Source organism: Balearica regulorum, chromosome 9, assembly GCF_011004875.1.
Source record: "Balearica regulorum gibbericeps isolate bBalReg1 chromosome 9, bBalReg1.pri, whole genome shotgun sequence".
Classification (NCBI taxonomy): Eukaryota; Metazoa; Chordata; class Aves; order Gruiformes; family Gruidae; genus Balearica; species Balearica regulorum.
In genome coordinates this window covers 29,192,169-29,217,423 of record NC_046192.1, presented here as the reverse complement: position 1 = coordinate 29,217,423, position 25,255 = coordinate 29,192,169, and the positions used below count along the sequence as shown (strand labels likewise).

Below are 25,255 nucleotides of genomic sequence, written 5' to 3'. Positions count from 1 at the left end.
GCCCATGGGGTGCTGCAGACCTGAAGCTGGGCACAGGCTTTGGAGCACTCGGCCACCTTGGCTCGCTGTTTTGCACAGCAGAGGGTTCTGGACTACTCTACATGTTTCTCGGCACCTGTGTGGGCTTTAGGAAACTGTTCCCTTGCCTTGGGCATGGGGTACATTGGCACACGTTGGCCTGGTAGCTGTCCCCTGTGAGAGGGTACCTGCGTGGACTGGTCTGAGCATGTCCTGGCCATCTGTACTTGAGCACCTGGCCTCAGGGCCCATGGCTTGTACATCTGGAGCCTCTCCACCCTCCCCTCGGGCTGCCTGGGGCACACGCAGGAATCTCCGAATGCAGCAAGTCTGCAGTGAGCCAAGAGGCTGCTTTGCCTCCGTGTCACGCTGTGACCTGCTGTGGGCTGCGCCTGGGGGAGGTGGCCCAAGCACAGTAGGGCCCTGTGTCACCAGCGGCCTTCCCAGGACGCTGGCTGTCATGCTGCCGGGCAGGTCATGGGGACGAGCACCACGGTGACAGCGCAGGATGTGTTGGAGGCAAGACCCTCCTGTTCATCCAAGCTGCCATGCTTTCTCCCAGGCCTGTCTTGGGCCAGGGCATCAGGCCCCTCAGGGAGCTGTGGCTGGTGCAGTGGCCCCGCACTCATGTTTGCTCCTCGTGCTTTTGTAACCAAGGTCGTGGAAGGGATGGCTGGGAGCACGCCTTGGAGATTGGCCTCATGCTGCTGAGGGGTCAGGCTCAGTCAGGCACAATGGCGGGGAGCCACCTCTCCAAGGGTCCCTGTCTCTATGGCTGTGCAAAACAGGGGCTGGGGCAAGGGGCTGCAGGTGTGCCTGGCTGCAGCAGTGCTTCTGCCCCCCAGTCCCAGGGATGGAGCGGATGGAAGGCTCTGTGCAGCCTGTCCGTGCAGGGATGGGGTCTGTGCCATGCTCCCTGTGCTGGGTCTGCAGCTGCAGGGGAGGAAGCTGGTGCTCAGCCAGCCCTCGGGGTGCTGGCAGGCTGCTGCATGGACCTGGCCGTTGGGTAAGTGCAGCGGCATTTGGGGGTCTGCTATAACTGGGGTCAGAAGATTGATTGATCTCCCCCACACGCCCCCCCAGAGAATTTAGAAGGGGTGGGAGAGTGGCACCGCTGCTGTGTGTGCCCCACAGCTTGCTGGAGGTGGCGGGGGGGGGATTTCGAGCAGCACTGGGGAAGTGGACCTTGCCTGCCTTTTCAGGGTGTCTGGGTTGCGGTCCTTCAGGGCAAAGCAAAATGCGGGCAGGCTGCCTCGGAGCAATGCATGGAGGGGCTTTGCAGCTCAGAATCATTTAAAAAAAGGTTAATGTCATATTCCGACACGGTTTTACTAAACCAGATCTCCCCTCGCCCCCGTTATGGATCTTATTCTTTCACATGCTTCATTACTATGTCCTTTCTGTTGTTTTCAGGATTATGAGCCTTTCTGCAGCAAGTCTTGAAACAGCCAAATTATGGTTTATATCAAAGTCCCTAGGATTCACTTGTGACTTCCAGTAAGGCTTTTTTAAGGTATTCTGATTAACTTTATGAAGTCATAAACTTTTATTTTGGGTGTCTGAAATGCCATAGGATTTTTCTGATGAGGGTACCTCTCAAAAAGTTGTTATGCTTTAGTGCCCTTTGCTTGTAACTTCCAAAATTACCTGTGTCCTGTAAAAACAATTTTTCACAAAGCTTTGAACATGTTTCCAGTACTTCTTGGGGGTGCCCCTGATCCAAGCTCCAGTTTTGTGTGAATGTATGAGCAGCTGAAAGAAACTGATTGCTATCTGCGTTTTGCCTCCATTTCTCCTCTTGTGCTAAGGGCCATAAAGCAGAAAAGTAATTGAAAAGTGGTAGCTTAAGACAGTACTGTGTATGTACTTGAGAGAGCTGGTTACCCTTCCTCCTTCTTGCCGCTTTACTCTGCCATTAATGGATTTGGATAGAAAACGGAAGATTCTTGTTTCGCTGAGGCAGGCTGGCTGACAGCTCCTCTTGGCGCTGTCACTGGCAGCCTCTGCTGGCCCATCAGCTTCTGGCTCCTGGACAGACTGCCTGTCCCTCAGTCGCTGCGGCAGCTGACGGCTGGGTGACCAGCTTGCTTTACTTAGAAGGTTGGTACATCCATAGGATGTAACACAATAAATGGTAAGTAGCTGAATGCTTCAGAGCATACAAAGAACAGCACAGAGGTTGGATTTTTATTGCATTTTGAGCTCTTTCTGTAGAAAGCAAAAAGAGTACTGTGGTTTTCCTTATTTGTGTGGTCCTGATGCAGAGTATTGCGAGTTTCAAAGAATGGTTGAAGCAGACAATGTTTGTGCTGGTAACAGGTTGAAATGTTTCCTGTCATGGAAAAGATGAACAAGCCAATTCCACATCACCTTTATTTTCTGACACCTGTGAGTACTGTCAGTGTTGCTGCTATTTTAATTTGTGAGTCGCTGCCCTGTGTGGCATAAACACCATTGCTATGCATGGTCAAGTGTCACCTTTCCTGGAGTGGCGTGAAGGGAGTAAGAGGGCACGAGCCCTCCCAGTACTCCCTCCGTCTGCCTCCTGCTCTTCATGCTTTGCTGTATCGCACATGACTCAAGCCAAAGCAGGGGCAGGCGAGCACAGAGACTGAAGGAGGCAGCAGAAGAGGAGGACATAAAGGGACCAAAGGGATGGGAGCAGTAGGTGGAGAAGGTCAGGGCACCATCCTTGGTGACAAAAATCTTTCTGTGGCTGTGGTCAGCACCCTGTGCTGAGGGATGAAGGGCCTTCAGAAGTATTCCCTATCCTTCCTGGCTGGTGACAAACCTGGCCACAGTGGCCTGTACACTGAGCAAAGAGAAAGAGTTGTCCTTTCTTCCTCATGGGTGGAGGAACCTGGCCAGCCCTGAAGAAATCCATCCCAGGTGCATCCCCTGTAGTCAGTGCTGCAGGAGTCAAACCTGCTCTGGCAAGCTTGAAGGGACATTAGCAAAAGACTAGCAATAAACTCACCTAATGAAGCTCTGAGCTTTTTGGAGCTCTTGTTCCCAATCAGGCATGACATAAAAGCCTTATTCTACTGATGGGTGATGCAGTACTGATAGGTGAAGTCTCTGTAAGGACGAAATTGTCAGCTAAATTCTGCTTGTGGAAGATGGCACCTATAGATGCTAGAAGCAGCTAGAAGATGCAGAACTGTCAGACAGTCTATTTGCTTCTGATCCGAACAGCTCTGACCATGAAGTGCTGAAACATTAAATAGAAGAACTTGCAGGTTTGTTTTGAGGTGTTTTGTTTTTTTTCTTGCTACAATCAGAGGCAAAGAGAACTGGATTTTTCTGGAGAATATTCCTGGGTGCATCTCCCATCGTTATGGGCAATCAGTATTGGGCTTCACTGAAAAGCAGCTTGTGTGTGTGCACCAGGCATTTTGTGCACAAGCTCGGAGAGCAAGGTGCTGATAGCTCCTAGGGCTGTTGTTTTCACAGATGTTCTGAAAGGGACAGTTGGACAGAAATCCCCTTTAGCGTATCTGAGACGCTCAGGCCTTTTTTCCTGTCAAAGAGGGAAGATGGCCTGATTATCCCTTCTATAGTCATCACCCAACTGATGCTGCAGCATCTTGAGCCCAGCAAGTGCCCCTTGCAGCGGATGTTGGTGGGTACAGAACCAGACAGCCAAGAAACGCTGGAGAGTTCCCTTCCCTTTGGCTTCCTTGCTGCCCTCAGCCACCAAGACCTGCTCTTCCCTAGACTGACGGGTCCTTAACATCAGCAGAGGTGCTCTCTCTCCAGTTTGCCCCTCTTTATCCAGCTTGCTCAGTAGTGATGCAGCCAAAAGCTTCTACAGCTTGGTACCTTTGAAAGTCTTCTAAAGTACACGGGCCAGATACTCTAGGAAGAGAAGTAGTGATTCAATGGTGAAGCTGGCAGAGCCTGCCTGTACTTTATACTAGAGCTTGTTCCTCTGTGTGTACGTGTACTCATGCATATCTCCTTCAGCACTTTATCTCCCTCTTCTCTTTAGTGCTTTATCTCTGTTCAGCTCTTTAGTGCCCATTATCTCTTGTCAACTATCTGCATTACAGAGTGTAAGGACAGTATTTAGGAGGAGTGCTGTGAATCAACCTTGTCTGTCATCTCGGAGAGCTGCGCATGTGTGGGTGATGCATGTTTCATATGAGTGTGCTTCTCCTAGAGCAGTATAATATACATGGTCTTGCTGCTGGCTACTGTAGCATGTCACATACTTTAGTCTTTCCATATCTACTTGGGTAGTTTTTTGTAGACAACTAAAGCTAAGTAGCCCGGCTGCTGTCTGTCTGCAGTTCCGCCATCCTGATTTGCTTTCCTCTGTCGCTCATTAATGGGCGAATACCTTGTGCAAGCACTATTGATTAGCTTCATAACCACCTGTCTGTAAATCATTTTCCATTTCTGGTTATGAGTAATATCTGCATGTTTTGTTTATCTTCCACATAATGACCCTGGTTGTTCTCCCATTTCTCAGCAGCATGGCTCTGTTGTGCATAAGGAAATTATGCAGGGGTCAGGCTGGAGTGAGCAAGGAAGACTCTGTCCCTGGGTGGTTTTATGCTCTTCATAGATACCTGAAGCAACCAGAGGAAGTGGCTGGTGTCCAGAATACACCAATGCAAGTGTGTGACCAATGAACCAGCTGTCTGGTTTTTTTTGGTGAATTAAGTAAAACAGTTGTACTCAACCAGGCAGTGTGCTGGTGAAGGACCCTCCTGTGTTTCTGTGTCTACAGGAAACCCCTCTGCTAAAATGGGAGCATGGTGGGCAGAGCCCAAACTGTTTTTTGTCCCCAGTGCAGTGTTATTGCTTGTGGACTGCTGCCCTCGGCCTGTGGTTGCAAAAGATGAATAGCTGGCAGGAAGGTAGCAAGTATGTGCTACTTAAACATACATTGCCTGATGGCTGTCTTCCCAGTACCCAGATGTATGGCTTGCTCTAGGATGCCGGGACCTCCCTCTCTGCTGCGGTAGACACTTCTATTATTAGCTCAGTGGCAGCTTTCCATATGCCAACACTCGTGACTGCAGGACTGTTTAATTTTCACTTCTCTGAAGTATTTAATTTGTCAGCTGTTGGCTTCTATTCATTAAAGACCAAACCTCAAAGTCCTTACCTAGATTTTTGCTCCATTAAGGTTGAAGCACAGATCTGAACAGGCTATTATCCCTACGTAGAATCAGAGTCCGGATAAAGTCTTAAATCCAGAAAGTAAGTTGCTACTAGGCTAATCAGTAGAAAACCCCTGTCTGCAGAGGTGGGTGTCTAGTCTCTCTTTTTCTCTGAATAAAAGTTAATAGAAAAGAAAAATCAGCTCTGCTAGAAGTCCTGCCCGCTTGCATTTCAGTGCTTGACTGTGAAGATGGGGTGTGCAGTTGCCAGTGCCTGTCTGCAGGTGCTGGCACTTCTCTGGTGGCTGAGGATAGCTGCTGCTGTGAGATAATCACCCAGCTATTCACTGCTGGGGGCCTCTCTTTAATTATTGAATGCCAGAATAGATGTATATTGAATTACCTTGCTGGCAAATATAATTTCCAGCATCTCGTGTAACTCTACAATATTCTCAGGGTTTTTTAATGTGCATAACATGAAATCTTCTTAAAAGAATCTTAAAAAAAAAAAAGTCAAAATATGTTTTTATATACTGCTTATATAGCAGTACATGTTTCCAGAGAATAACAAGTTGTACACTGGCTTTGAAGATGGCCTTCCCTGGCAGTCAGTAGCATGTGATTACTCTTGTTTGAAGTCAAGCCTGCACTTGGATGTGCAGCAGAATGAAGCAGGTTGTGAATGGTGCATTATCAAACAAAAAAAACACACCCAGAAAACCCCAGCCTAATTTTGCTCCCACTTCTCTGAAGTATTTAATTGGTCACCTGTTGTTGCAGAAGAGCTGCCTAACGCATCCTAAACTGCAGCCTGTGGTTCTGGTCCTGTGATGCACGACACTGCGTCCATGCAGCATCCTCCTGGAGTCACTTGCAGTAGCACATGAAGACAGGGGGAAAGAGAGAAAAATCAACATACGCATATGTAATTTCTCCCAGCTTGCAGAGATGTGAGTAAATGCCAGTGTTCCCCCTCATCCCTCCTCCTCTGTCCTGCTGTTATATACAGATTGCAGGCGTTAGATCTGCAGGCAGTGGTTGAGAAATTGGCCACAGATCCCTTGACTTTTAGTTCCTGTAAAATCCTCTGGGTAACGTAGTTTTCGGTGCTCACGGACATGAAACTATTTTTATATACGTTCTCTCTAAACATGGCAAGAAAAATTTGTCATTTCTTATTTTGCAAAAGATGCCACCTTATTTCCCAAATTGTGCTGAATTCCATGTAATCCTGGTAACAATTTACAAAAGAAAGGAAGAATATTACACAATGCTTAACTGGAATGAAAGGCAATACTGTGGTTAATCAAACATTTCTGTCATTTACAAGTTTTGGAAAATTTCATGCTGCTGAATGATGTCAAGCAGGCAGCCGTGGAGCCCGAGATCCCTCCTTTGTAACCACCACAGATATGTCACATGCGGCAGCCCTAGCAGGTGCTGACAGAATAATTACAGTGCTCGAATTCGTAATACTGCAGGCATTAATGGATTCATGAAGCTGGTGAAAGGAGAGCTCCATCTACTGTTGTACAAAGAGAAGGCAAAAATAACCAGAAGGACCTTCCTGCACACACACACTGAAAAGCTACTGGATACCATGTACTACTTTTTTCTTTTTTTCTTTTTTTTTTTTTTTTTTTCCCTGTGGCTTTTAGAGCCCCCCAATTCAAATCGAGTTCCTTGCCTTGGATACTGTGCAGGTACGTAGCCGGGGACAGTCCCTACTTAGCCATCGTGAAGCAGGCGAGGCAGACAAAGGATTTGAGATGCACGTGCACATATAGAATCAGGAGCAGGACCAGACGGACACTGACCCCGATTTCTAGTCCCTTTCCCTGGCAGGAGGAGGTTCATTCTCCAAAACATGTTGAAGGCAGAGGGCTGCAGGCAATGCTTGCTTTTGGAGCTGCAGAAGCAGGTGAAAGCTGTAGATAGCACATGGTTATATGTCTTTTTACTTGATTTGCCGCTGCGCTGTTTCTGAACTTTCTGTATCTTAGATAGCCAGAGAAGTATACACAGGCATTTATATGAGAATGGAGCCCTGCGTAAAACCTGGATCCCTTTTCTACCAAGCCTGTGAGCCCTGAACCAAGGGCTGGTGGCAAATTCTGCATGTAAATTCTGTCCTCAGGACTTTCAGCTAAAATCCTCCTCTCTGCCCTTTGGATTGTGCTTTTAATAGAGGTAGTACATGTTCAAAACTGAGTATTTTCCACTGACCTTTTATATTTGTAATAGGCTGAATTAAGACCCACTGTTCAAGTGCCAATTGTGCTGGGCTGAGATATGTTATATATAGCTGTTACTGGCCAGTTTGAATAGCCCCTAAAGGACAATGTGTACTACTTAGCTCAAGGAAAAAACCCACCAATTTCAGGATTTAGAATGCTTGTAAAAAGCGCTAATTTTTCTCTGCAAGTGATTTGCTGGTTGTGAAAACATACTGTTATTCTGTGCTTGCAAGGAACATCAGAAGTGTCTGGATTGTTAGATTTCCACAGAAAGCTAACTGATAATTGTTTTGCAGTGATGTCAGGAAGAATTTGTGCTTATGTTACTTGACTGTGAGAGCTCATTTCAAGTTATGTGAACAGATATTTCAGATTTGAGTTCAGCCTGGCAGAAAAGAGAACAGTCTAGTCCCCAGCATTTTCCATCCTTTATAGTATTACCCCAACCTCACATCTCCTAGATATGCTCTCAGATACCACATCTTCTGCAGATATTTGCAGCCCCTTTTCTGCTGGGGGGTGGGGTGTGGAATCAGCAGTGACTTTTTTTAACTGGATTTTTCTTTACCATGAAACTGAAATGCAATGTCTTTGAAAGGAAAGAGAGAGAGATTCACTTTTATCCAGCCTCGTACTTCTCATGTGACACTGTACTGAGTAAAATGTGTGGGTAGAGGGTGGTGAGTGTCCTAAGAGTCACGGAGGCCAGGACCTGAACGTTTTATTAATGTTGATCTTTGCTACACACATGGAGCTTTTTGCATCTCGGTGTGTGTCTGACTGCTTTGGAGTGAGACTTTCCGCAGGTACAGGAAAAGGACATCAAGGACAGCACGAGTCATGGTGCGGCTGGGCTTCAGGCCGGAGAGGAACAGACGCTGCTTGTACCAGGCTCTTCTGCTTCTGGGCTGGAAATACAACTGTGGCCCCTTTCTTCTGCCTGCAGCACAGTTAGGTGCGAGCAGAGGTCCTGTAGCCTTGCTTGGCTTACCCCCAGTGCCAGCCTGCCTGCTGTGCATGGCCAGCATGCCGCAGCGTGCGGCAGCACCTTTGTCAGGCAGACGGACCCCACTGGTCCACGGAGCTTCAGCAGGAAAAGGTAACTTGGCAAGTTTTCCTAACCCTGATGAATGTGTTACTAGCACTGGATTTTCCCTTGTGAAATGACCTGTAGCTGTCTAATGACTGTAGGTAATGTGCTCAGACTAATTTACTCTGTAGTTTGCTTATCAATAACCTATAATTTCAAAGCTTCACACCTGTTTGCTCAAATGCCTTTTACTTGTCAGTCTTTTCATGTACGGAGCTGCAGCTATCTCCGTAAAATTGTAACAAACACCTCAATAAAATACTCTCAGAAGTCATCCTCAGCTTTTGGCATCCTGGTGTGTGTTACACAGCCAAGCAGTCCTGAACATAGCAACTCGTATGTATGCAGCAAGAGGCACAACAAAAGAAACATAAAATACTGCTCATGACACAGCTGTCAACAATTAAACTGTGTTTGGCTTTCCTAGTAGAGGTTATGAAGAAGCCCATGGAAATCTGAAACAGCTTTCAAAAGAAAGCACTGAAAATATGCGCCAGAAACCGAGGAATAGATTGCAGATGGCAAATATATGTCTCTGCAGCCTGTCAGGGAACAATTTGGTTTGACAAATGGCTGTGATCTGCCATGGAGCTGTGCAGAAGATGAACTGTTGGGCTGCAGCGCGACAGTGTACAAAAATAATTAAGCAAGATTAAGCATGCCCGATACTGTTTTTTATGGGAGAATTTGCCTGTATATTCAATGCAAGATCCCACAGACTGCTGGGAGATGGAGGACCCTCCACTCCTGTAAACAATGCTGTTTAATTTTTATACCATACCTGTCAACTACAGACCTCAGGACCTGCTTTAAGAAAGAAGAAGATATGGTGTCGTTCAGCCATGAGCTGGGGCAGGGCAGTGAAATGGTGTCTCAGAGGCTGGAGAGCGATGAGCAATGGTACTGGAAAGGCGTGTCAAAGCCTCCCGGCCCTCGGCGTTGTCCCTGCAGGGCCAGAGGAGATGAAGTCTGTCATAAGCAGTGAATGAAGGGAGGAAGTGTTAGAGGAGTGCTTGCAGCAGCTCTGGCCCCAGCACCCCTGCCCAACCATGAGGGGTGGCAGCACCTTTTTCCTGGGGACTGCAGAAGCAAGCTGGCCGGGCAAATAGCTTGGACAGAAATAAACTCCTGTTGTTTCGGGTTTTGCTACTGACCCCTGCAGCTGAGCTGCTGACTAAAAGTGGCCATGAATGATGTCTTGGAAGTTGTGAAAACTTTGGGACTGGAGGAAGCGGAGCCAAATGGCTGTACGTGTTCCCTGAGGCTGATAGAGCCAGTGCGGCAGAGCTGTCCCCACCCTTGGAACAACCTTGCCTTGGATGGGAGCTCTCTCTGCAGCAGAGGAGCACAGAAGGTGTTAACTGATCGTAGGCCTTCATTTACATTGCGGCAGGGTCGGGCCATAGGCACTACACAGTCCAAGGAAGTTTGCTTCTGCTGCAGCGGTGTTTGTAGCTTTTAGTCCCTGAGCTTCCCAGGGCTTTGGGTGCCATGCAGCATGGAGGTAGCTCACCCTTTCCTTGGTCACCCATTTCTCTCACAAAGTGTCTGCTGCATTCTCCTGAATTAATAGTTTACTCAGCTCTCTAACACTGCTAAATCTTGCACATGGTAAAACAGCCCGTTAATGACAGTGGGTTTGAGTAAGGCTGGAATTTTCCCAGGTACCGAGACAAGACAGTGGACTTGGCCACGTTGCTGTGCTCGGGGAGAGCGAGAGGGCGGCAGGAAGTGGGGATCTGCAGGGCTGCAGCAAGTAGGTCTGAAGTTGCATCTAAAATAGCTGAACTGTGACGTTTTCTCTCGGCAGTTAGAAGTGGTAAGAGAGGCCACAGACGCTTCCTTTCTGTGATTCAGAAACTTGCAAATCTTCTTCATACCTTATAAGTAAAATTAGCCTGTTTCTTGCTGTTGCCAAACCTTTTCAAAGCAAAGATATTTTCTACAAAGGAATTCAGCAACAGAAACGGAATTCGCTCATGGATCAGATTACTGTTATTTCTGGCTGGCAGCAGCACCAGAAATACTTGCAGGGATTTCCATTTTGCCTTTGGAAAGGTGTGGTGCATGTTGCTGATAGAAAAGGAGCTATTTGGGAGGATAATTCACATACATTAAGAGACAAAAAGGGAGATGAGTCCCATGAGGCTGTCACAGCCATGAATACGAGTGTTTAGCTTTGCATTATAACATTCAGACACTTCTGAAATGGAGATCTTCAGCTGTTGTTGTCGAGAATGTTGTGACGCGAGCTGCAATTGCTGCTGCTCAGGAGAAGACGTTTCCAGCCCAACGTCTAAGCTTTCATTCAAACCATGGTTCTGTATGCTGATTGTGCCTAGAGAATTGTGTCAGACATCTTCCTGCATGTGGGGACTCTGTAGATGAAACTTAATGAAGGGAAATATTTTGATGACGTTTAAAGCAGCAATCATTTGTGACGCTGACGAATGTGATGTTACCTTAAAATGTGAACATACCCATCAGTTGGGAGTGCCAGTCAAAAAAAGTCTGGCACTTAAACCTATAAGTGATCTATATTTTGCAGCCAGCTTTAAGTAAAGCCTCGGTCCACTTGATGATGCTCTCCTCAGGGACAGAGTCATCTGAAGAGCTGGGCTCAGCGGCTGATGGACCCGCGCTGCCCACAGAGGGGGAGCGGGCCCTGGGAGGGTGATGGACCCCAGCACCGCTCTGCCGGTCGGCAGCAGCAGGGAGACATCGTGTTCCCCTCCACGTGCCCGGACAGCCACGTGCCTGGGACAGCCAAGGAAAGCCATAAACTGTAGACTTTTAATAAATGGAGACCTGATTGCTCGTAATACACATGGACAATTTCTAGCGTAAAGTCAGAGTCCTCTGATTGTAGCCCTAAACGCTGATAAAAATGGTGGAACAAATGGATGTCTGCAGTATAATACAGAAGGACATTTTTATTCCTGTCAAACTGCTTTAAAATTCTCAAAAGAATATAAAAAGGTTTTACTTAAAGTTAGGCATGTTATGTTGGAAATAGGGCTGGTTATAATACCTTACCCCAAAATAATATCTCTGAATGTCAAGTGATGTCTTACTAAGCAATGACCTGGTTTTGTGGCTGTCTTGGCTAGGTTTCTTCATTCTGCCTGATGGACTGTGCACAAAGAAGCGTATCTCCAAGGACTGCATTTTTTGGCTGTTTGGAAACGCATGTGAAAAAAGGGGACAGCAACATATGGACTTGGTGTACTCCAGGGGATGACTGCGGGAGCCTGGGAACATTTCGTGCCTGCAGCAAGTGTAGGAAGAAGGGAGGAGGAGAGACGACCGACCAGCTGCAGTGAGCTGCGTGGTGATTGCACTGAATTACATGGCTGCTCATCGGAGCAGGAGCAGCACCGGAGCGGCTCAGCCATGCTGGCCTGGCTGTGCAGGCAGGTCCATATCACAGTCAAAGTGAAGAACAGGCCTCATACTATGTTCCTTCCTTCTGCATGGGTCACAGCAGCATTGGGAGATTCTTATAAAAAGCCATGGGCAACATCTGGACTAGAGGATTAAAATAATAAAATTACTGGCCAGACCAAAAGCAGGCCAGATGCTGAGGAAGGAACGGAAGAGGGACTGATTCGGAAGCTCAGTGCTGTCAGTGATAGGAGACTTCAGGTGCGAGCGGAGGCGGGAGAACCCTGTGGCTTTTCCAAATGTACCACCATGAGGAGACGTATTTATGGATCAGAAACTCTAAATGTTGTTCAGAACAATGCACTAAAAATAAAACCGTAGCAATCTCGCACAAATTGCAGGTGAGCACACCACAGGCAGGGCATACGCAGAGTACTTGCATTGAAAGCCCACAAGAGTCTGCATGTTGCCATACGCTTCACAGCAGGTCTTCAACGCGTTTTCTCTCTGAGATAGAAACAGAGCAATTGTTTTCTTCTTCAGTGCTATGACTTTGCAGCTGTAATGGCAATATGTTGGGAACTACAGGTCTCTCATTCTGGATCTTAAAGAACAACTCCCTCAACTTGTAAATAACATATACAATTAAATGGGGTGCATTTTCCTCTGCCTAAAATGTGTGACATACCCTAGTGAGGTCAAGGGAAAGGCTCCTGTTCCTTTCAATAGATTTTATTGTACTCCTTAAAAGATCTGATGTATTTACAAGATGTGTTCATAGAGGCTGGGCCTATTTTCCCCTCTGACCCCCTGATCTGGTGTTTAGCAGGAGAAACTTTCACTTCCTTAGTTAGTATTAGCATCCCCCTGTTTTGTTAGGAGCAGCAGCAGCACAAACCTGACATCGCTTCCAGATTTACATGCACGTAGGACCAAGTGATGTCGCACAACTGCCTCTCACCGTCAGGTCCTTGCTGCTCTGTTACCCTGCAGCTGCAGAGACCACATGAGAAAGCGGTAGCAACAACACAGGAAACTTGCCTAGATCTAGGCAGGACCTGCTTGTTGTGAAGGAAGTAGTCTTAATAATATTAATGTAAATCTATACTCATTGTCTCTCAGACTATATGTTATTTAACTCTTTGTTTTGTGAAGAACTAGTTTAATGAAATTATCCAAGAACCACAGAAATCTGAAATTTTTCATCAATTTTCACTCAATGCCAGTGGACCAGAACTGCATCCCAAAAATATTAATGCAAACAAAGGAAGTCACTTCCAGAGCTAGCATATGAACAGAGTTGCTGCTTGAGAAAGAATGTGTAGCACTGAGGTAGCTGTCCTGCAGAGCAGAGGATTTGGGGTGGGAATCCCGTCTCAGCCTTGGCAGCAGGACAGCTGATGACGCTGTCCAGTACACACCTAATAAGTGTGCTCACGGGTGTGCATCCTCCAACCCCGTCCTTCTCTCCGATTCTCGAATTCTCATTTTTGAATGGCCCAAGTAAAAGAAAGAGCTATTCGTTCAGTCTCAAACGATGAGGCAAACTCGGCACTAATAACATCTCTCTTGCATGCGTTGGAGATTCAGCGTGTAGCTGACAGCTTTACTTTTCTCCTTCTGTTTCTGTCTTATCTCTGTTCATCTTCTGTCATCATCCTGCACGTGGTTTTATTTGTCCATTTCTAATGTACTGTATCTTGTACGTATTCCTGCGCTGGTGATGGTTAATGATGGTTCCCATGCCCTGGCATTGAATATGGCATCCTATTCTTGTAGACACACAATCTCTTTCCAGGACTGTTCCTGCCACGGTAACTGCTGGAAAGGGCGAGAGGTATCAGACAGGCTCCCCGAGTGTGAGGCATGCCAGCCTACTAGGGCTTTTCCTCGTGGAGCAGGGAGAAGCATGAATGGGAGCTGATTTTATGATTATTTCAGTTGAGAAAAATCAGGGATATGAATTGCTGAACTGTCATCAATTTCAGTGACTGCAGAGCTCGATTAGGCCTCTAATTTTAGTTTCATGCTAACGCTATTGTCAGCTCTTTCTGTGAAGCAGGTGATGCAGTTTTAGACGTTGTTCTGCAGCTGCTTCGAGTGGATTATCTAGTTCCTATAACCTGACACCCAGCAGGAGTATCAGGACAGCATTTGGAAATGCTTTAAAAGGCCCTGGGTTTTTTACACCCTTCTTTTTTTTTACTGCCACCCCACCGTTGCCCCGCTGCTGCCCCACCATGATGCACGCAGGCACCAGCCCTGGTCAGGTACGACCTCACCTCAGCTGACCCCCTGTTTGGCAAAAGGTAAAGTTTTGCTTAATGCAGTTCTGTTAGAGCTCACTAACTCACAAATCTGAAACGGGGAGGCTGCTGATTCCAAGATGCCATAGACAGCGCTGCTCTGACCCCACGCCTGTGAGTGGTGAGGAAGGACACAAGCGTCCCTCGGGCAGCGGCCGCCTGTGGGTCTCTGCTGTGTGACCCCCTAGGACACGCCAGGACGGAGAGTGTCAGAGCAAAGGGCAGCAGCGGGTTCGGCTCTGTCCCGCTCCTGCTGCCGGCACGGCCCCAGCGCAGCCCGGCGCTCTTCTGGGCGTAACGTCCCACGCAGCCCTGCTCTGGATGGCAGCACGGCCGCAGCAGCGCACAAGGGGCTGTGCCAGCACTGCCGACAGCTGCCGTTTCAGCAGTAACTGTGCTTCTGCCATCGCGTTTGCTGGCAGGTATTCCTGCATGGCTCTCGTCTCCCCTGCGTTATCCCTCATGGATCTTAAACTAGTGTAAAAGTGGTGCCCGGGGGTAACCTGGGCCATCGAGAGAACACCTGGGCACGGCTGAAGTTTGGAGCGCAGTGGGGAGCTTAGTTATTTTCTGGAAGATACGGAACAGGTAGATGGGAGCGCACGGGAGACAAGTGCCCAGCATCCCTGCCAGGAGCGCTCAGCACCTCCATCCATCGGAGCTGTGGGATGGGAAAAGCTTCCATGAAACACAGAGGTTTATTTAAACATAGTTAATGAGCTGGACCCATAGCATAGGTTTTCTAACTTCAAAGACTGGTTGCTGATGTCGAACAGCTGAGCCTTATTTGCAGAGAAATGTCATTCTCCAGTGCATTCGCAGGTAGGAACACAGCATCGTGTTTTGTGTTAACACTGGTTTCAGCTTCCCTGTGGTACTCTCAGCCATCTGGAGGATGCACGCACAGGCCAGAAGATGACAGGAATGCCATAACAGGTTTTCCACAAAGAAAACAAAAACTTTCTAAAGCTTCAGAAATCTCCGCTGGCTCACGCTGTTTCTGAGATACATCCAAGATGGTGGTCGCGTATGAGTCCTTGCAGCTCCTTTTGAAGGTCTGAAGGGTTTGTTTTCCAGGAGAAAAGCCTATCTGAGCATTATTTATGCTGGACTGAACTTCAAACAAAATTGCTGCTAGGAACTGACAGCAGACTATGTATGACAGCTAGTGGTATGTAGCACAGCCCTGTCAGGGAATGGATAATCCCCCATCCTTAAATATACTTTCTATTTATGTTGGCAGTGTACAGACTTCTAGGGATTTTACCAGTTATTCCAGCCATAACGCTTCAAAAGTGCCACCGAGGAAACATCTATGCAAATCTCTTTCTATTTCAAAACTTCTTAACTAAATAATGTTAATATGTTGCAGGCTGTTGGGACTTAAAGTAGAAAAATGTTCAAAAGTAAAAGGAAAATATTTGGAGAGTATCTTTTTACTATCACACAGACCTGGAAATTGTATCAACTCAGGGGATACACCATTTGTTCTTGCAGCTTAATTTTCCCTGGTTAATTTATTTTTCATGTTTATCAGAATTCCAAGATACCAAGCCAAATCCCTTCCTAACATTTCTGTGAGCTTGAACCGAGGGTTTAGTTGTCAACGAGCGGCCAACGCTTTGACAAAACCGTCCCATTGTTTTCATTTAAGTATCGCAAGCAGGCTGTATGACGAGATTCCTGTGAGAGAAGCTGACAGCGTGGGGCCCCGCTCCCGCACGGCCTCCGCTCGTGGAGCTGCTTCTGGCATAGGGACCCCTGCCCGGGGCTTGCCGAAAGCGGCCCCCGCGCGCAGCCCCCGAGCGTAACCTGATGAGCCCCGCCGAGGGCAGGATTTTCTGTCTGCTGAACGATGGTACGCCGTGCCCCACAGCTTCGGCTTGCGAAAAATACTGCGTGTTGGAAGGGACCTGGTGGGATCACTACCCATTGTTGGCCCTGTCTGTGTTAACGGGATTTATTTTTTTTCCCTAATACAGCTGCACTGCGAACTTGATTTGTGCTAGCAGGGTGCTAAGAAGGTAACTTGCTTACTGCAGGCAAACGTATGAATTTTCTTGCATCGTTAAGATCCGCGGGGCTGCAAATTTCCTTCTTGGGTGTAGATCAGCCTATTGTAATGCAAGTCCTTGTGCGGCACAGGGCATCCTCCACGCACACATCGCAGCCGAGTCACCCCACCAGCTGAATAGCCTTGAGTGCTTTCTGAGGGGTGTACAAAGGATCAGATCGCAAAGGTCTGTACCAGTGTCATGGTATCTGCACATTCCTCAGATTTGGCCTCAAGTTCTTCTGGTTCTGGCGCTGCTACCCAAACATGCTGGAGAGCCGCATCTGTACAAACACCGGCAGCAGTGTCAGGTTCCCTCCTCCTCCTCCTCTTCACTGTTGTTTGCAAAAAGCAGCTAATGGTGTTAGCGGAATCAGATCTTTTGGGAGTTTGGGGAAGGAGAGACCTGGTGTTACACCCCCTCGGTTCTGCAAGCACGTACTAGACACTGTTTAGGTTTTCTGTTGTTTGTGTTCTAAAGAAATTACCTTGAAATGAAGTTAGAGATGAATGAAATCAAGTATCTGTCTGATGAGAAATTTATATAGATGCCATTTGCTTTCACCTCAAAACTAAAGAAAATTTAATGTTTTGGGGCCTTTTTTTGGCAGGAACAAAACTCCAAACAAGAGCCAGGAATGTCCTTTTTATTGAAGTGAAACATTTTGACGTTCCCAGACTCAGTAGCGTTCAGTTTGTTGAACCGGCTTCAAAGTCACTTTCTGCTCAAAGCCTTTTCCCTGTTAAGCTGTGCTTTTCAGCTAATGCTTCGGGAACCTAAATCTCCCCAGGCGTTGGGGTCCCCAGGGAGAGGTCAGCAGCTCCCCGGGCACGTGAAGCAGATTGCCCATCAGGACGTCGGCGTTGCGTTAGGGGAAACACAATCTTCCCGGGGCTCTGCAGCTCTAACACCACATCGGAGTAAGGAGGAGCAGCGTAACGTTTGCTTGAACTGATGCGTAACAGAGCATTTCAGAATAAAGAAAAAAAACAATAGAGTGAAATAAGTTGCTTCCATTTTCCCAGCAAAAAAGATGAGCATTTTCAGAAAAAAGTGATGTTTTTCCACACCACGTTGTAGAAACCATTGAGGAAGCTGGGTCGCTCAGTAACGGTGGGATAGACTGCCAGTAACCGTACCAGAAAGTTACGGGGAGACTTCCTTGGGTTTTAACATCTGAATCCAGGGATCTGGCTTTCTCTTATGCTGACTGGTGCAATCACCACAGGCCTGGCTGGGGTTAATTGAATTAAATGGGAAGCTTGCCAGGGACTCCAGTTATCTTGGTTCAGTCATTAGCACAAAACCAGTGTAAGGATTAGCTGTTGTTTGCTGTCTCAGGTGTTAGTGGTGATGCTAGCCAACAAGTTACGGTCTTGTCAGAAGCAGTATGTTCTGGAAGAGACAGCAGCCTTTCTGACTGATAATGTATGTAGCAATTTTTTAAAATGTAAGTATTCCTCATTGGAATAATTTTATTTTATTCCTCACTTTGAATAGTTTAATGTGTTTTGTATCTTCTCACTTTTCAGTTGGCAATCTGCGCTTGCATTTTGAGAGGTTTTGCAAGCCCACGAGACAGATGTACTCCTCTTTCTGACTGACAACGTTTCTGAAAGACCTGCTTTCCAACCCTTTGGGGCTGGCCTCACCGGGCCCCTCGGAGAGCGGTGAGCGACGCAGGTGGTTGGTGATGCAGCTGCCAGGCTGAGTCACTGGTGGTGAGCGTTCGCTGGTGCCACGTGAACTTTGCAGGGAGGGGAGGAAGGAGCTGGGCTTTTTGATTCTGAGGGATATTGCTTTGATATAAAGAAAAAGAGATTTAACTACTGCAGGAAAGAGTGGGGGTTTGCTGTTCTGTATTCTAGATGAGAAATTCTGGTCCTGAAAATCTGTACAATTACTGAGGAAGCAATGGGAAAAGTAACATCCTTGAAAGCCGCAAGAGACCCTCTAGCAAATCAAGGCAGATTTAACAGTCCTTAAATACTTCTTAAATAAGGGAAAAAAGAAACCCAAACTTGTTCCTTCTTCTGCTCCCCAGCATTTCAGACTTTTGTTCTGGCTGAGAAATAAGCAAAACAGGAGACCAGGCCAATTTGCGAAGGATCCCTTTGTGAAAGGCTTGTCATCTGCACGGCGAGATCTGTCCTGGAGGGCTGCACCTGCCCTCGCAGGGTCCCAGAGCGCGGAGCTGGCCATGCTGCCCGTGTCCCACCCGCAGCGGTACCCGCTCTCTGTGGCCCACCTGGCAGCGGAGCACAACTGCATTCTGGGGCTGGGGAGGGCTAATTAATAAGCAGAACCAATGACGACAGTACTGCATGAACTGCTGAACTCAAACATTTCCCCCGCCCGGGGTTTATGGGGGGGCTGATTGGAGCCAGACTGTAAGCGGGGGTTTGGGAAGTGCTTCGGAAGCGGACCAGCCGCCCCCACAGCTGGAGCAGTTTCTAGCCCTGCTGGATGTCGCCACATGAAATCTCTCTGGGTGAGTCTGAGCCCTGCGTCTTTTTGATGGTGAGCTCCTGCCCGGAGCCAGAGAAGCTGTGGCTGCCGTGCACTATGGCTTGGTCCATGCTGGGCTTGGCCCACAGCGGGTGGGAATAGCCAGGGGTGGCTCACGTCACACCCTTGACCCAGGTCTCTTAATGGATTAATTCTGTCATAAACTGGTTCTTAAAAGGCAGCGCTCTGTGCAACAGGCTTTGCAGTTATGCTGCGAGTCCATGATTCGCACTAACAATCTCAATGCATTCTGAATGTTGTGAAAGGCACTTTGCTTTAGGGAGTCATTTTAAACTCTTTTTGAGGGGCCTTAAAAATTTCTGAACTTTCAAACTAAATTCTTGTGATTGAATATTTATTGTTGAACTCCGCATGAAATATAGAACAAAGCCTAAAGCCAGAGATGCTCTTGCTTTAGCAGTAAACACTGACAGCATTTTTAACATATACTGTATTTTAGTGGTGAATGCTTAAAATTCTTCTTGTGTTTTGTGTCCTCAGCTATTTCTCTCTCGACTGTGGTTAGCCCTAGATTCTGTATTGGAATGAGCAACATGCAGAGATCTAAGACTTACGATAAGCTTAGCCTCGACTGGTCTGATACATGTTTTGTAGAAAAGTATAGATACTTTCTGGTAATGCATAGAGTTTTTTCTCTTTTGCCCTTAAACATGCAGTTCCATCTGCATGTTAAAAAAAGGGGGGTAAAGATCACGATAGCCAGTGAAATAAGTCCAGCAAACGCAGCAGACAAAGAAACCTGTTGCTGGTTCTACTCGATGCCACACTGCTCTGCCAAGGCCGTGCCCGGCGCAGCCACCAGCATGGCGTGCGACGTCGTGCCGGCAGGGCAGGCTGCCTGTGCGGTCAGCAGCTGTGGGTGCACCGGTGATGCTCTGACACGCCGGGCTCGGTTACACAAGCCTGTGAGCCCCAGAAGCAAAGCTGCCCTGGGGCACGAGACTACGGAGACTGCTTGGGTCCCTTCCGCACCCCGTCGACTCTCTCTGTGCAAAAAGAGCCTGTGGGAGGCTGGAGGCGCGTCCCGGGGAGGTCCGCGGAGCGGCAGATGGGCTTTGCTCTTGCAGGAGCCTTTTCGTTACTGACCGCAGGCACCGTAGACTGAGCCAGCCTGTTTGGTGACAGCCTCCGTTACGGACCTTTCATACGTAGGAAGATTGGCTGCCTCTTTCATTCATGCTTGCAAGAATTTAACAGGGCTCCGCTATCACCTAGTTAGAGCTTGTCTGTCCAAGATCACCAGTCTGAGTCCCTTCTGTCATTGGAAAATTGTTCGTTCTCGTGGATAAGTCAGAATTAATGTTGTGTGGCGGTGGTAATTCGGTTCAGCACGGGGTCAGTGTGGTGCTGACTGACAGCCTAAGGCTATGGACCTTGACCTGGGGTCCAGCCTGCAAGGGCTAGTACAGTTTCCAAGGCACAGTTGGTAATTTCTCATATACTCTGGAGTATTATCAAGGAATATAAATATACAGGACTTAGGCAAATTCAAAAATCCACAAAATGCCTTTTGTACTGTTTGTTTGACAAAAATCACATGTTCCTTTCACGTAAAATCCAAAGAGCAATGCATTCGAAGCAGTAACAGTATTAACTAGTAAATAGAATTATAACTGCTTACTGAGAGAAAAAACACACTGTAATGGTATAAAGGCAGAGCTGGTACAAAAAATAGTCTTCATTAGATTCAAAATGAGACAGATGTGAAACATTATGCTAGTATTTCCTCAAGGGTAGCACTTAAGTAGTTCCTTGCTTACAGAAACGTATCACAGAAGGTTCGTATCAAAGTAACGTTAGCCTAAGTTATTTGTGTAAGACGAGATAACGATCTCTTTTTGGAATTTCACAGATAGGCTTATCAGATGTGAGAAATATGGCACAGAAGTAATGAGAGCCTTCAAAAGATGCTCTTTGTCCCTGGGCCTTTCTCTGGACAACACAATGTCCTGAGGGGACACTGAAACAACAGCTGTGTGTATTAAGTGAAAAAGCAGGTATGTTCAAATTACGGTATGCAAGGTGCGCAGCTCACTGTGGCGTACCCCATGACCAGCCCGTTACAATGACTAACGAACCGACATCAGAAGGCTCCGTGTTTCACAGTGCAGGAGGACAACGTTAAGGCGCTTTCCAGCCGGACCCGCCAACACCCCAGCGTCTGCTGTAGTGTCGGTGTGGCCCGTGGCTGCCTGTGTGCCCTACGCCTGGGCCCCTCCGTCGTGCTGGCCTGACGCCGTACCTGGGTCTCCTTTCATTAAATCTGCAGCATGAGTGGGAGGATGCCCGCATCTGCTCCTGAAGTGGCAACCAAGTGTGGCCGGTGTCTCAGGCGCTCTGCGGGAGCCCCACAGGGACTGGTGTCCTCACACAGCGCCTGGTCCGTAACACGTTGAAGTCGGCGGGTGTGAGTGGCCTTTGAGCAAACAGCTGGTGGTTCAGCTGCTGCCCTGCGTGCTGCTGCAGCGCACGGCCCATCCTCTGCGCAGGACGTGGGGGGAAGGTCATCTGCCATCTGCCCCGGAGGACTGGGGGGGTTCTGGGGAAGGGTCCCGTCTCCAGGAGGAGGGTGGCAGCTGCAGGGTCACGGAGGGCTGGCAGCACAGGAGCACAGGCACCACAAAGCGCCGGGGTCCCCAAAACCTCTCTGCTGCCTCCTGATCTGGGCCTGCTGTGGATTCTCCCGGTCCTTGGGCCAGCTGTGCAGGACTCTGCTCTCGGCTCTGCTTTCCCCTGCGCCAGAGGCGAGAAACCAAAGTGGTGCCTGGGGGAGGTTGAGGGATCCAGCTTTCCAGGAGTGAAAGGAAGTTAAAGAAAGTGTCTCTGTTCCTCCAGCTCACACCTTGAGCAAGTGTCAGGAAGAAAAGGGGCAAGTAAAGCACGCTGCATTGCACCAGGCCCAGTTTCAGCCATAAAAATGATTGTTATTTAAAGAACTGTGCAAAGTTGAACTGGTTTAACCAAAGACGTGTTTTGTAAATTGATTTCACTAAGCTGGTTCAAAATACCCATCAAATCTTGCACTGAGGTAATGTGGAGCTGTCTCAGGAATATTAGCTTCTGCTCACTGAGAATAACTTTAAGCTAAAATCATGACCTGGTCTAAATATGTCTGTGCTAGGCTTTATGCCAGTTGAATAGTTAGTTTTAGTTTAACAACCACTGATTGGTACAACTTGTGGCCAAAGGCTATGATCTGTCTGTCCGTGGGCAGAAAGAGATGTTACAGTTTGATCTAATGAAGTCTGATGATTTCCATCAATGAATCTGAGACACAAGAAAAGCCACCAAAGAACTCTCCAGAACAGTGGCCTCTCACACAAGCAGTGTCCCAAAAAATCCCGCTGGGATTTCTGTCCCAATGGGTTCCAGCTCTTTCTAGCTGTGTTGTTTTGGTTTTAATACTGTCCTGTGACATCCAAGTGTTTTAACACCGGAAGTGTCAGCTGGGGGCAAAACATCTGCTTTTATTTCTGAGCAAGAAATCAGCGGGCGAGAAGGCAGGACTAGATTTCAGAGGAATGAAGAGGCCCTCAGAGACCAATAGAGCTGTCTTGGAGGTAAAGGAGATGTTGCGATGTCTTGGAGATACCACAGAAGAAGCCAGAGGGTGCCCGTACTCTAGGCTGTAAGGAGAGCTGAAGCGTGTTTGCGGGGGAGTTTTGGGAGAGAATGACTGATATCAGGTGTTCAGACTGCACAGTAATTAAACCGTAACAGTAAAGAAAAGGTGATGTTGAGTTGCTGTTTCCTTTTAGCAGACACGTATCTTCAGGTTAAGCCACTGCTTTGGCATTCAAAAAAAGCTTTCCAGCAATCTCACTTGGGTAGCATGGATGATCTTGCTGCGTCTGCTCCCTTATGTAAAACAGACTTCTTCCCTTCTCCTAAGCAGACTTGTTTGGGTCAAGGAGTGCTTCTCAGGGTACAAAAATCATGCCCGGCACCCTGAAGACCTGATCTCAGCTCAGGTCTGTGAGTGCTGCTGCAGTACAAATAACAACACGAACATCCAACCCTGCTGGCACTGCCACGCTCGCTAACACAGAGGGTGAAGGGAGGATGCTTACCTGACTTTAGAGCCTGATTTTGAGTGTTTCTATGACGAACACTTTCAGAAACCAAGGAGAAACCTCATGCTCCAAAAGCACCTATTAATATGTAATAATACAATTGTTTATTTTTAAATGCAAAAGAATGCACATCTTGTACCTTAATGCAAATGCATAAAAACTGCTAAAGTAAAAGTACCAATCCATGATTCTATTAGGCTTCAAAAGAGAAATGTGTTGAGTTTTCTTTTAATTTCCATTCCAAGTCTTTTCTGAATTCTACAGAAGTTTCCTATAAAAGGGCTTTGTTTTCCGCTGTAGTGTCTAGTTTTCCCCAAGAGCGCAGCGAATGAGGTGGTTAGGTATGCCATCATACTGAGCTGGTCATGTTAGCAAATTCTTTTCTAAAAAGAGGTGTCAGATTGTTCAGCCAGCTGAAGTAATCCAGTTGGCAGGAGAGTGACTTAATTCAATAAGCAGAATTTTTAAAACACTGTGGTTCTTTGTTTAACAGCCAGATTCTACAAAATTAGCTCCAGCTCTGAAATAATTTCTCTCCCCAATCTCCCTGTACTATCCCCCTTCCGTCCTGCACGTCACTACCTCTCCTCACTGCCTTGTTTTGTCCAGTGCCGACTGGGGCTGGCGTCGTCGTGCGCGTCCCCTGTGGCGATCGGCTCAGCCCCCAGCCGAGTCAAGGCCGCGCGTTCGCTTTAAGCTCAGGGAGCGGGGCGACTGAAAAGGACACAGGCCCCTCGGGTCTGGTACTGCTGCCCCGCTGTGCGCACCCCGTGCAGTAATTCACCTCACTCTGAAGGCACTGCCAGGTGGCTAAAATAAATCCTCAGCCGGAACGCGTGACTTGTGCAGGCAGATGACAGAGGTCCATCGCGATCTATCTATAGACACAGCTGGGCAGGGAGGACCCGTGGCCCTTCAGCACCGGGAGGGAAGAGCTTACGCCCACGGCACCTGCTGGATTTTACACAGGGAACTTTTGTAAAGGCTTCGGTTTAATTACCACGAACAAGGAGCATGCTTCGACCTGTTGTTGCTGTCACGCTGTGAGCACCAACGACCAGCAAAGCCAGTGGAAGTTAAAAACAGTCAGGACCTCCAAACACCTTTGCAAGGAAAGAGAAACTCTGTGCTGTAGTCCTAAGCCTGCTGTACTGCTGCTCCTCGCTCCTGGGAAAATGCCTTGTTCCCTCATTTTTTTCTGTTCTCTTTTTTCTTTTCTTGTCTACTGAGATGGATGAGAACACGAGTTACCTACCTGCTGCTGGCAGTTACTGCTAAGGGTAGGGTGGCTCCACCACTGCTCAGAGATGCTTCTTAACCTTCTCTTTTTTTTTTTTTTTTTTCTTTTTGTCTTTCAGAGTGCTGTTTGTGCACTGACAAAGTTTGAGGTTGAACATTTCATATCGCCAGCAGCCCTGGAGCTTTTTTCCAAAGATACTTCTTCCCTTCTCCTTCCCTATGCTCCTCTTCATCCCTTTCCTGCTTTGGGAAAAGCATCGCTGTTGGTTAGTGGATTCCTCTTTAGTGGAGAATATCACTTTGATCTGTATTACTTGAAACCACACAAAGTTTGCTCCAAAGCATGTCCTGCAGGGAAATGGCTCTGAGACTATTGATCGCAGCTGGCAAGCCCTGAATCTCCCGGGCATTTTCCCTCCACGGTGCTCCGCTGGCTTTCATTTCCTGCAACGTGCGTCCAGCAGCGGGGAGGAAGAGGGATGGAGAGGGAAGGTAGTGCACAAAATACCATTCTGTACTGGACGTCGCTGCTCCCCGGGGCAGCAGCCGCCTGCTCCAGGCCGTCAGTGCAAACCTGCCCACCAGATGCTGTTGGAGGAACATCCCGGGACAGCGCCGGGGAAGGTGGGGAACAACGCACACCCCCGCGCTGTCTGGGGGATGGCTCCAGGACTGCTCTGACAGCTGTTCTTCCTCTGAATTCACCTCTTTTTCTTGCTCTCCCCACCCCAGTGGAAAGTAGAAAGGGATCAGGACAAACGGAAGGGAATCTCCCTGGTGCTGCCTGCGCTCTCAAGGAGGGCAGGGGCGAGCGGCACGTGCATCGCCACGGTGTTTGAGTTCACAAACCAGAAGAGCCCAGGGCAGGAGTGGTCCAGCAGCGACGTGCAGAGCCAGAGCGAAGCAGCCCGTGCCCTGCGGCAGCCTTGATCCCTTCCCCGACGGCACCTGAGCTCCTCCGTGTCTCGGGGGGGAGGCAGCTGGCCAGGCTCAGTCCTGTCAGGAGGAAAGCACCTAGAGGAGGTCCTGTGGCCTTTTGTTCAGATTGACTGAATAATGCAAACCAACGCTCCTGGAGGTCATATTAATTGAAAATACCAGTTTTCCCATTAGCCCATGTTTCCAATCATGTAGCGATCAGATGTTCAGAAATAACACTGGCTTACAGTGAGAAGTATATGACTGTCTTATTTACGTGGTGCCAAGTTCTACCA

The 25,255-nt window shown here is 47.9% G+C and overlaps 1 long non-coding RNA gene across 7 annotated transcripts in view; it reads left to right on the top strand.

The window, feature by feature from the left end:
* LOC142602971 (uncharacterized) overlaps positions 1-25,255 on the top strand; it is a 54,044-nt gene that overhangs the window by 23,905 nt on the left and 4,884 nt on the right. Inside the window, exons 3-7 of one of the 7 annotated variants that reach the window (XR_012836835.1) lie at positions 1,432-1,531; positions 5,910-6,079; positions 6,833-7,050; positions 11,567-12,241; positions 24,161-24,307. The exons of 1 other annotated variant lie outside the window; for it this stretch is intronic. This is a non-coding gene — a long non-coding RNA (uncharacterized LOC142602971). The remainder of the gene's footprint in view (positions 1-1,431; positions 1,532-5,909; positions 6,080-6,832; positions 7,051-11,566; positions 12,242-24,160; positions 24,308-25,255) is intronic. 5 more of the 7 variants (XR_012836836.1, XR_012836838.1, XR_012836839.1 and 2 more) reach the window with 5 other exon arrangements.